The sequence below is a fragment of the Musca autumnalis genome, unplaced genomic scaffold (genome assembly GCF_047663935.1).
Source record: "Musca autumnalis isolate F117 unplaced genomic scaffold, ASM4766393v1 scaffold_5, whole genome shotgun sequence".
NCBI classification, from domain to species: Eukaryota; Metazoa; Arthropoda; class Insecta; order Diptera; family Muscidae; genus Musca; species Musca autumnalis.
The window spans coordinates 179,907,819-179,920,955 of NW_027412088.1; positions in this window are offsets into that span (position 1 = coordinate 179,907,819).

The window sequence follows — 13,137 nt, forward strand, 5'->3', positions numbered from 1 at the left end:
TTTTATTATATTTTGTTGTGTTGTTTTGGGCCTGGGCACGTTGTGACTTTTGAGAAAAATCCCCGCCTTCTTGTCTGTTTCAATTGAATGTGACATAGTGTTAGTGTGTGTGTGTGCGTTTCACAGTCTCAGCAAAAGTGTGAACATTCCAAACATTTCATATGCAACGCCATTGTGTAGTTGCTGTTGATGATGACGATAATAATGTGTGATGCAAAATGTTTACCATGTTCGCTGGGTCATATACATACATACATACATACATCCAACATGAGAACATTGTCATCACAAGACAATTTTTATACATTTATTATTAAATTTATTTCATTTTATGAATATAAAAATACAAATAAACATAAATTTATGCACTCATACATACATACACTCACTCACGAAGATATGTACATATTTGCTCAAGTTTTCTGAAATTATATTCAAATTTAAATTTAATTTAATTTGGGAAATTTAAAATTTTGGATTTTTACAGTGTTTTATTTAAATTGCTTTGGTGTCCGTTTAGTTCAAACCTATTTAGTCATTTTAACACAGTTGCAGTTGACCAATCGAACTGAAACTTTGCACACTTTGCAGATTTGGATGACAATACATGAATATGAAACCAAAACCAATATGGGTCCATTTTTTCCCATAGCCCCCATTTTGCGTTACCGCACGATTTCAGGTGTTTTGAGGATTTTTTTTTTTATTTTTAGTCCGAAATGGCTGTAACTTGGCATTTGGAGTAACCAATTGTACAGAAACTCCACCACCAAAAATTGTGTACTTGGGTCAGATTTTGGTGTAGCCCCCATATAACGGTACCACTCGATTTCAGGCAATTTAAAATTTTTATCCACATTTCCTAGTTTCAAGTGCATTTCTAAATAAAACACTGAAACTTAATTTTTTTAAATTATATTTTATTGTTGATGCAACTTGCATTCGCTGCCTCAATTACGACGGCACACGTTTTTTCATGGTGAAGTCCATACTTCTTGAGAAAACGGTCCGAAAGGTGTAAAAACCCCTATGGCATATTTTTTGTCCAAACTATATTTTGTCCAAACTTAGTTTTCGTTCGAAGATGGACCGGTATTGGTGGGCAACTTCCGGTACTTCCCACCAATATTTAAAAAATTTCTCTAAAATGAAATGCACGATATATCTTGATAGGGGCAACCAATTTGGTCCAAACTATTGATCTTCTTATATTTTGACAATATTTAATTTAGCTTCTAAAATTGTCCGTAGGTTACCTTTGTGTCTAAGAGCAGTCATGTTGGCGACATTTCCTGATTACACGCCGTTCCACAGTGGGAAGGTACGTCAAAAATATTTATAATCGTCGTATCAATCTAATTTTTTCTGTATATCACCAATATTTTTGAAAATTTAACATAGCTGAAGCCAAGGTTCACCCTTTCAGAATACGCGACTTGTGGTTCTATATTATTCAAGTGAAATATTTTTGGATAAAATGAAATGTTGTTGGACGTGGCAAAAAATATTGGCCTTAAAAGATAATTTGTGTGGAAGCTGTGGCTATATTTATGTTAAAAAATGGGTAAAAATGGGTTGAAGCCACCATGTCTTATTTTGTTTTCTCTCGATTTGTGAGTAAACCACACTTCTCTCGATTTTCCTGTCAAAGTAAAAGTAGAAGCAAACTAAATAAGGATCATCTCACTAATCTATTACTTTTCAAAATTTGAACTGCTTCTACCATTAAATGATGCTGACATTTTGAAGCCAGATTTACAGTGTTTTTTGACATTTTCTTCTAATTTCATTCCGCAAACAGGTTTTACAAAAAATCGTATATAGGATTGTAGAACTCGCGATTATGAGTTATTTGATATATGTGTCGTGAATGTAGTCTACACAGCTTCATAGAAATCTGCATCCAAATACGGAAATTTTGTGCGAACATTTTTCTAAAAATCATATTTTTCGGACCTAATTTTTACAATTGTCATTCGATTTCCTCGTACTTGATTGCACATTTTAGTTTTTTACGTTCCGGATCTAATAAATCATTCCCCGTGAAAATCCATCTACTAAAACGCGCGTTACAAGAAAGTCCAAAGTAGAAAAATCACCTAAAATTGTTTTTGGAAATATCGCGTATTTTATCGCGTTTTCTGCGGTTCGTTTCCACTGCAATGACACAACTAAAGCAGCATCTTCGTTTTAGCGGAAAAAGAGTTTTGAAAACTTCACTGATAAGGGAGCTACATTCATTTTATCCCAAAAAATAGTGTGATGCTACATCCACGGTTCTTAATTGATCGCCTTGAAATAGATATATATCGATGTAGATTTTCATGGTGGACATTGAAATCAGATGCGGACAAAAATTGTATGCACTTTGCGCAAATTAGCGATATTTTATAGGTTTTTTTAATGCTAAGATGCAGCCGATGCTACATCTTAGCGTCAAAATTATATTTCGAAAAATATATACAACTTAATAGATATGGTCTTGCTGTACATGAAAATCACATGCGGACAAAATGATTTTGATAATTACGCGATTTACACGTATTTTAAAATGCATATAAATAAAAATGGGTTTTTTGACCTCTATTTCCATTTTAGAAGCTTTGACATATATCCTCATCAACCAAATTAGCTTCCCTAATGGGAAAGCTTTAATATGAATGTCAATAAAGCAAAATCCGTCTATTTTGTTGGGAGATTTAAGCAAAATGAAGGAAGTATTCCTATAAATTTTTACAATATTTTCTACTACATAATGCATGTGAAAAAAATATTTTTTCAAACAAAAAATTATTTTTTGACCAAAATATGTGCAGCCAAAATAGGCTGTACCATCCAAACTATAACACCAATCTGTATGATTGCAGTCTCATTTGATACGCCGTGAAGTTTGGATCCACAACCATTTTTTATGTAATTATATGACCACTAAATGGACCTTAATTTTGAAAACAGTAGACTTATATTCAATAATTTAGCAATTTTATGTACATTCCGCGAATTCTGTGTAACATCTTGCAGGTATTATGCACTCTACTCGCTGGAGTCACTTCGAGAGAAGTGTGCTCATTAAAATAATTAGCGTTTTTATAATATTTTCTTTCTTAAAAAGCGAAATAAAAGCGCCATAACTTTTGTCCGCAACAACCAAAAATTGGCTCGCTACCAGATTTGTACTGGGAATCTTTTTCTTAACCTATATATCAAAAATCGTTGATGTAGCGCGAAAAAAATTATCCTTTTTTTCTGAAATGGAATATGAAATAATTGACAATATTCCTGATATGCTTAAAATAAGAAAAAAAATACTTTAGCCAAAAAATCATCAATATGGGTCAAGTTTTTCCTATAGCACCCATTAGGCGGTACCACACGATTTCAGGTATTTTGAAGCTTCTATCTACATTTTCGGTTCGAATTGGTTGTAATTTGCTATTTGGAGTTCTTAGTGGACAATAAAAGTCTCCGACTGGTATCGTGGACAGGAAAGGAAACAAATTATTCCATTTGAGGTCAGAATATTTCATGGTAGGGGATATAATTAAGTTCGTTTGTCATATTATATGTAGCATCATACATATATCAGAAACATATAAATGTAAACAAAAATGTCTAAATCCTTAAAGAACAAATAAAAAAGTATCAGTCGGCTTTGCCGACAGAGATATACCCTCAGCATATGTGAACTGAAACATTAATCTACGGACAGATCGACCGTAGGTCTTTTCAGAATTTTGTGGCCATTTTGGACATTTGAACTTGCCGACAACAATGTGGATTAGGATTAAAGTGTTGCGGAGAGGGTGCTTAAAGGAATGGACCGACATTCCATTATGGAAGTGGATCTTATTTTGAGATATATATTGGGCTCACTAGTCATTTTAGTGGGTCATCCTATAACATATGGAGTCAAAGGAAATCCAAGTGTTTCGGGAGTAGGCCTTGATGAGAACTTATCCGAAATTTTGTGTGGGAGGTACCCGAAGGAGTGGACAAATATAGTCCATATTCAAACCCGATCTATACCTACCGATTTGGTAGGTATATTAGGACGTTTAAAGTATGGACCAAATCGATCACTCCCTTCAAGAGTTATCGTGTGGACATTTTTTCCACTACGTACTGTGCCATAGGGGTTTTTTGCACCTTTCAGGTTATTATCTCAGGAAGTATGGACTTCCTCCAGATGAACTTGCACCACCATATAGGGGCGGTGAATACAAGCTGTTGCAACTTTTCCGAACTTTTCCGTAATTTTGTGTGGGAGGTACCCATAGGAGTGGACCGATTGAGTCCATATTGGAACCTCATCTAATTCTGGTAGAAAATTTATAATATATAAAGTGTGGACCAAATCTGTTACTCCCTTCAAGAGTGGCGAAGGATGACGAAGTTAGTAAAACTCAACTTCAGTTTTTAGGACTTGGAAAAAAGTCCACAAAAAAGTATTATATGTAGAAAATGTGATTTCCAGCATATTTTATGCGAATAATGTGTAAACATTTTTATGTAAAAATAATTCGATAACCTTGTACTGAACCTTCCATTTCGAAAAAAATAATTTTATCCTTTACATTTTGAGTTTCTTGCCTTGTAAGAAGTCCCATCCTGCTGATGTTTTTAAAGTTTTTAAGAGATCATACGTAAATGTCAACTTCTTCTGTTTTGTTTTTTTAAATACCGTTATAAATTACAAAAACATTGCTGGAATATTAAAATATCATACGTATAAAGACAAATTGCTGAATTGTCGCAGAGATTTTCTGATATCGAATTTTAGATTTTTTTCGCAGCTTGGGACCAGTGTGCGTTCGGTCCCATGTAGGTCCCATATTATTGAGCTGATATGAATCGGGGTGTACTCATTGATATGAGAAAGTCTCCCTTGTCCCATCTGGGATGTTTGTGGAACAATTTTATATATGTAATGGACATAGTCGGTTCATTTCTTTAAGTACCTCCTCCCCAACACTTTGAACTTTAATCCCAATCGAAATTTTTGTGGGCAAGTTCAAATGTCCAAAAAAGGCCACAACATTCTGAAAAGACCCTAAGTACATTCGATCTGTCCGTAGATTAAAGTTTAAATTCACATATGCTGAGGCTATATCTCTGTCGGCGAAGTCGATTGATACGGTTTCGCTTGTTTAAATAGTTAGAACATATGAAAAACTCATAAACACTCATATTTTATGAAAAAATCAATTTTCAAATTTTTTAATGCATCGGAAAGGTGAAGTTATGAAAATATTTCTATCCGTTCAAAAGTTACAGCGTTTTGACCAGGAAAAAACGATTCTGGACCATTGTGCGCGGTGGCTTTCTACCCTGCAAACAAACTCTAGCACGAGGTCTCATTTGGGATTTCCTGGTCCGGGATCAGCCATAGAAAACGGTCATCAGTCATAGAAAAAAGCCCACACACAGCCAAAAACCAAAAATTTGGTCGTACATATAACTTATTTAAAGTTCCAAACTAATATTTTGGAATATTACTTCTCATGAATTAATTTAAAGAATAGAGTTTTAATTTTCTAGCTTTCATAGCCTGCTACTATATTTCTATCACCACAACGGACCTGCACCTTTTTGCTGCATGTTTCTAAAAGATTTGAATTTAATACGTTGGTAAATTGTTTTAAATATAAACCCAAATTTTCTGCTAAAACAATTACTCCCTAACACCGTTATTCACACATACATATGTACACACATCCAACTAACAACTGGAATGTGGAACAACGCCACACTAACGAGAAAATCATAACCACTGTCGTTAAACACCAAAAGTCACCTATTATTAATATGAGTCGTTTATTTGCAAATAACAGCTTTGGCAGTACCAGCAGCGACTGATTCAGTTCCTGTAGCCCCCCACCTAGAGTCACAAAAACAATAACAACACACACACACATTCATATTTCATAACTTGGCTGCTAACGAAATGCTCTGGCAATCCGTTTTCTATGGCAACAATGAATCCCCAAGACTTCATGGTACAGATTCGTACACCAGCAACTCCACAAATAGTTAGATAGAGCTAGTGCCACATATTCTGCATGGCATATATGTTTGTGTGTGTATGAGTTTCAGCACATTTACATACTAGAAATTGTAAATGAATTATTTTTCCCAAAAATACATTTTCTAGTCGTTTAGCAAATATTTTACACCTTTGTTGTCACAAATGAAAATAAATGCAATTTGTCTTGAAAAATTCAAACACCACTGACTGAATGTGAGAGCTGACTACAGTCGTGGAGATTAGAATAGGGGGAGAAGAACATTTAACGTTAAAGAAAAAGAAGATTCTCCGAAAGTTGAAAAAAATTGTTTAAAAACAGACGTTAATATGTCTAATAATAAAGATGGAAAATCCTTCTTCAAAATGAAATTTTATCCATTCACGCGCATTCACCTTGAGGGTCACGTAGAGGATGGAAAATACCAAGCGACGGTTCTGACCGGCTTTAACATGGCAAAGCCCAGGATTTATCTTGGTCCCTCTTTCATCGTAAGTGGACACTGACCTCCCCGTGGTGTCACCTGGGGAACCGCCTTCAACACCCATTAAAGGTAGTGAGCTAACATATGCCGCGCGTTCACCCATAAGAACGTTAAAAACTTGGGTTTGGGCGTCGGGTTAGTAACCCTCCCCTAGGAAAAACAGCCTACTATTAAAAAACAAAAGAAAAACAAACTCCTCTAAAGTGGACGAACCCCGCAAAAGTTTTAAGTACCATGATTTGTGAATCTGCACCTGGAATGTTCGCACTTTTTATAGAGCAGGTGCAGTTTACGCATTGGCAGATGTACTTGAAAAGTACAAGGCCGACATTACTGCCATACAGGAAATACAATGGAATGGCGTCACAACAACACCTTAAGGTGACGCACTGTATTATAGCTGCCATGACATAAAGCATGAGTTTGGTTGCGGATTGGTAGTTGGTCGGAGGTTAAAGCATCTGGTCTCCAGCTTCACCCAAGTAAATGAAAGACTCGCTGCAATTCGATTAAAAGCTAAATTCTTCAACATCAGCTTTATTTGTGTTCATGCTCCCACTAAGACAAGGACGAACAGATCAAAGATATATTTTATGAGCCCTTAGAAGAAACATATGAACGTTGTCCTGTCCATGACATTAAAATTATTCTAGGCGATTTTAATGCCAAAACTGGAGAGGAGAATATCTTTGGCCCAACAGTCGGGAAATTCAGTCTCCACGATGAAACATCCGACAATGATATGTGGCTGATAGACTTTGCAGCTGCAAAAACATGGTGGTTAGCAGTACCAGATTTAAGGATCTCGATGTTCATAAGGGCACCTGGCGGTCGCCAGATCAAATAACAAGAAATCAAATTGATCACGTTGTGATAGATGGAAGACATGCATCAAGCGTGTTGGATGTACGATCGTTCCGAGGTCCAAACATAGACTCGGACCACTACCTTGTTGCAGCAAAGGTACGTACCCGTCTAAATAAAAATAAGGCACGAACAGACACAACGCGGAAGTTGGACATCGATAGGCTGCAAACACAACAGATAACCACAGCATATTTCACTCAACTAGCCCAATTGCTTAATGCGAGCACTCCTTGTCCCGATAACATAACAACACAATGGCAACATATTGCCCACTCCATGCAAACAGCCGCAAAATCCATACTTGGATACCAGAGACCTCCACCAAGGATTCCATGGTATGACCAGGAGTGTCGTGCTGCTACCGAAGAGAAAAATATGGCATATAGGGCTACTTTACAATCAGTAGCAACGCGTAGCGCACGAGAGAGATATCGGGAGAAAAGGAGAGAGGAGAAACGTATTTTTCGCAGGAAAAAAAGAGAGATGGAAAAGCGGGAGTATGAACAAATCGAGATGTACAGGAGACAGAATGAAGTCCGAACATTTTACCAAAGAGTGAAACATCAAACTGATGGCTTTTGGAACTGACACATCCTCCTGTAGAGACCAGCACGGTAATCTGGTAACTGATACAGATAGTGTGCTAAGGATATTGAAAGAGCATTTTTCCAAACTGTTGGTATCCAGATGTAGCGAAGTCGACGAAGATACCACATATCCAATCCAGGAGATGGTATTGAATGTATACCACCCGGCCAAGATGAGGTAAAGACAGCAATAAACCCGGAAGAATAATAATAAGGCAGCAGGAGCTGATGGCTTACCAGCCGAACTGTTCAAAGCCGGAGGCGACTTGCTGACAAGGTGTATTCATCAGCTAGTAAGCTCCATCTGGCAGGAAGAACGCGTACGCGACGATTGGAACTTTAGCATCCTGAGTCCCGTCCATAAGAAAGGAGATAAGACTATATGCTCCAACTATAGGGGCATAAGTCTTCTCCCTATCGCATACAAGATAGTGTCAGGGATATTGTGCGAACGACTAAAGCCTATGGTCAACGAGATAATTGGACCCTACCAATGCGGCTTTAGACCTGGCAAGTCCACCATTGACCAGATATTTACCCTGCGGCAAATTCTGGAGAAGACCCAAGAGAAGCAGATCGACACCTACCACCTTTTTGTCGATTATAAAGCAGTCTTCGACAGTCCGCTACGTTCAAAAGTATTCCAAGCCATGTCTGAATTTGTTATCCCCGCAAAACTCATTCGGCTTTGTAGAATGACTCTAACTGACACAAGATCTTCAGTTAAAATAGGAAATAACCTCTCCGAAGAGTTTTATACCAGAAGATGTTTCAGGCAAGGAGACAGCCTTTCGTGTGATCTTGTCAACATCCTGCTAGAAAAGGTTATACGAGAGGCAAACGGCAAAAGAAGATGATGATATAGACATCATGGGACGATCAGTAAAAGAAGTAACCGATACCTTTATGAAGGTCGAATGAGAATCTGCTAAAGTGGGTCTGGCGGTAAACGGCGAGAAGACCAAGTTGATGGTGTCGACGCGCAATGCGTCCATTGAGATCCGGACAACTGTTGAAGTTGGTTCCTATAATTTGGAGGTAGTAAAAGACTTCGTATATTTCGGCACCGCCGTAAACACAACAAACGACATCAGTTGTGAAATAAAAAGAAGAATTGTATTGGCCAACAGATACTACTTTGGCTTAAGTAAGCACTTTAAAAACAAAGCCACAACTCGTCAAACAAAAATACGAAACACACGTACACTATAAACAAATTCGTTAGGTTGATATATTGTTTACGTTTCCACTCACACTAGCGCACGTTATAATCTGCAAATGTCATTTAAACCCTTCAAGAGGGTTCATTTGACTTTAAAATACCTTATTTGGGCCTTTAAAATCCTCCTAGGGTAGCAAAAGAGCTTTCAGAGTTTTTGAAGTACACTATTTCCTCGATCATACCTCGGAATCCGGTTAAATTTATTTGCTGAAAGGGTACATTTCCAGAGATTGGTGTTAAGCGCTTCGTGAGTGGTTGCTGTTGGGAACTGCGGGGAGTCCTGTACTCTGATGACGAAGATGACTCACGGGGGCCGTGAACACAGAGCATGCAACAACATAGTTTTTGTCGTAGTGTCTCATGGACTAGTCCAGGGCAAGCCCTGAGATGCGCTTACTCCCGACATCTTCATATGTGTGTTGGGGATGCGGATGTGACAAACCGAGAATATATTCGTATTGTCCCTGGGTTTTCTTCCATCCTGGCACGAACTAAACAAGTAAAAAATTAGTTATGTTCGGCCGAAATTTTTATACCATCCACCACAAAATATTCTGGATATTCCGACCTTGGATACCTCAAATGACTAAATTAGTTAAGAAAATGTATCTAAAAAATGTATCCAATGTCGACAATTTCTTGGTGGAGGAGTTTTGTGACAACTAGTAATCTGAAATGACAAATTACAGCTAGTTAGGTTAAAAATTGTACCTAAAGCCCTCAATAGACAAAAATAGTAGGGTACCGTTTTATGGAGCCTATATCAAAGTGTGGACCCCTCTTGACAATTTTTTGTGGAAAAGTTTTATAACTGCAGGGAACCTCAAATGTCAAATTACGGGTAGTTCCGTCAAATAATGTAGGTAAGACCATAAAATACCGAAAATCGGAAGGTGCCGTTATATGGGGCCTATACCAAAACACGGACATATGTTGACAGTATTTAGTGAAGAAGTTTCGTGACTACTGAGAACCTGAAACGTCAAATAACAGCTTGTTTGGTTAAAAATTGTATCTAAAGCCTTCAAAAGTCCAAAAATCGTGAGGTACCGTTATATAGAGCCTATATCAAAGTGTGGACCTATATTGAAAATTTTTTATGGATAAATTTTGTAACTGGAGGGAACCTCAAATGTTCAATTACAGCTAGTTCGGCTAAAAATTGTAGCTCAAAACCTGAAAATACCGAAAATCGGGAGGTATCGTTAAATGGGGGCTATACCAAAACATGGACCTATGTTGACGATTTTTTAATGAAAAAGTTTCCCGACCACTGAGAACCTGATATGTCAAATTACAGCTAGTTTGGTTAAAAATTGTAGCTTAAATCCTTAAAACACCGAAAATCGGGAGGTATAGTTAAATGGGGGCTATACCAAAACGTGGGCCGATATAGCCCATCCTCGAACTTGACCTGCCTATGGCAAAAAACCACTCTGGTGCAATATATCGTTCTACCTCAATTATTGTGGGCACTAGAGTGATAACAACAGACGGACATGGCTATATCGATTCAGAATTTTATCCTGATCAAGAAAATCTATATCGATCCTATAAAGTATATATACTTTTACATATTTATTATTACATCAATGCGTTACTAACGGAATAACAAACTGAATATATCACCCTAGTATGGAGGGTGAGGTGGTGATTATTAGCGTGGGCATCTGCCCTGAAGGGTCAACCCCACTGTGTTCTTAGCACCGGGTTGATTACAGGTGACCAACCAACACCCCTTGCACCATAGTGAGGTACCAATTGTGTTCAAGAGTTTGGTCCTGTTCACCACCAAAGCTCAAGTCTTTCTATGGATCAGACAGCCGGTTGATAGTGCAACTCCACATTCAAGCTGAAGACTCTCCCCGCCGACACTAACTACCAGAATAGGCCATTAGACCAAGGGGCAACTGGTACCCGTAGTTCCAGAACTAAGTCTCTGGTTCGACCTCGTAGGCATAATACTACTACCAGTTGGTCCCCAAACGGAACCGGGACTGGTGGCCCGGAGTATGGAGGGTGAAGTCGAGGGGGTTTTACATGATTCTCGCCTTGACGGCTCTAACCATGGTGCACCATTGCACCGGGGGTCGCGATACAATGCGTCGGCCAGCGCCCCCCTTGGAATTACCCAGAGTACTCTTAGAGAATAGCAGCTCTCCACAGAATCCCCAAGTCTATCCCGCAGGTACCAATTCGATGATCCACAATTATGGGCTTCACTTCCCTCTTTGTAAGGGGTTGAGGACTATCTTACACCTATGCTGCTCTATGGGTCGCAGCACCCGGTTGATAATGCAACTCCACGTCTAGGCGAAGCTCTACCCGCGATTTGTGTCCAAACCACAACCACCGCGTTGCAACCAATAGGTGCCTCTCCATAGTCGGGCTAGATTAAAAGATCTAGGGGCTCCTGACTCCCGCGGTTCCAGAAAGTGTCCGGTCAGACTTCGTAGTCGAAACTACTACCAGTTTATGTTCCATACAACACGGGACTGGTCACCCAAAGTGAGAGAGAGTTTAGGCACGATCGGGGAATGGGAAGAGTGCAACACAAGTGTTACACTGATGTAGCAGTCTAATCACCACGTTTACATGGACGTAGCTTTCTCACTGTGAGGAGCGAGGCCCATTCCGCTCTGAAGCTGGCGAACGGCAACCGATTATGTTTGAAAGTGCCCCCGACAAGATCTAAAAGATCTGTGATGGCATGGTGGAGAGTTGAGATTCCCTATTATACCATACCACCTGCGGTACCAGAAAAATGACCTCTGGCCAGATCTCGTAACCGAGTTACTTCCAGTTTCGGTCCCATGCGACCAGGGGACTGGTAACCACCCGTGGCAATATACGCGTTTAAGCCTATAAAGCCCCAACAAACAACATAGAAACAACACCTACGGCGACACCTGCACTAAAGCTCTGCGAAGGCGGAACGCCATATTTGCAAAGTCCCCAAGACTAGCACGAGTAGAGCTAGTGGAGAGCACATGACCCATTGGCCATCAACTCTGGTGATACCCATGGAATCTAGGTTCCTGAAGTCCTCATAATGAGGACACTCACACAACACATGCAGCCAGTCTTCGAATGGAGCCCCACAACTGCACGATGAAGTGCCAGAAAGGTTTCCGGAGTATGGAGGGTATAAAAATTACAGTAAGGTAGGAGCCGCTGCCCGGAACACCGATATTGTATTGTCCCGGGTCAATTCGTTGTCGAAGAACTCGCCGCCGTAGGAGTGCATATCCAAGGAAATAACGCCACAGCAATGAACTGATAAAATTTTCTCATTAATTGGAAAAGAAATGTGGCCTTTAGGGGAATTTCGTGAAAATTCAACCTTTGGCCCCCATAAAAGTTACTATGGAAACTTTGAGACCTCAACAGCACCTGTTAAGATATTCAGATTTTCTCAAACTTTGGCAATATTAAAATGTAAAGGCCTCGACGCATAAGAAGCTTGGCATTCTTGCTTATGTCATGTCTGGTAAATGACTAAAGACCAATTTCGACCTAATTCAAATATGATTCTGGTGTATTTTTATTAGGTCGAGCTTGGTCTTTAGTCTTTTATCAGATATGACTTCAGTAAGATTGTCATGCTTCTTATGTGTCGAGGCATTAACAAAACTTAACACTTTAGAGGGTTGCGGCATAAAAAAATCCTACATCAATTTTTTAAAACCACCCTAGTAGTTATGCAATATTTGGCTCAATTACGGCAAGGTGCACCTATTCAAATATACCACACTATATTTGGGAAGTTCGTTATCACTTTGCCACTTCATATTCATGTCGTTAGAAACCAAAAATATGCACATACAAACATACATTTATTCATGTAAAATCCCATTATTGTTGCATACTTTTTGGGAGACAAATATTTTTCACATTTAGCATTGATGTTAATAGCATTTCCACATAAACTTCCATAATAAGTTCAAACTATGA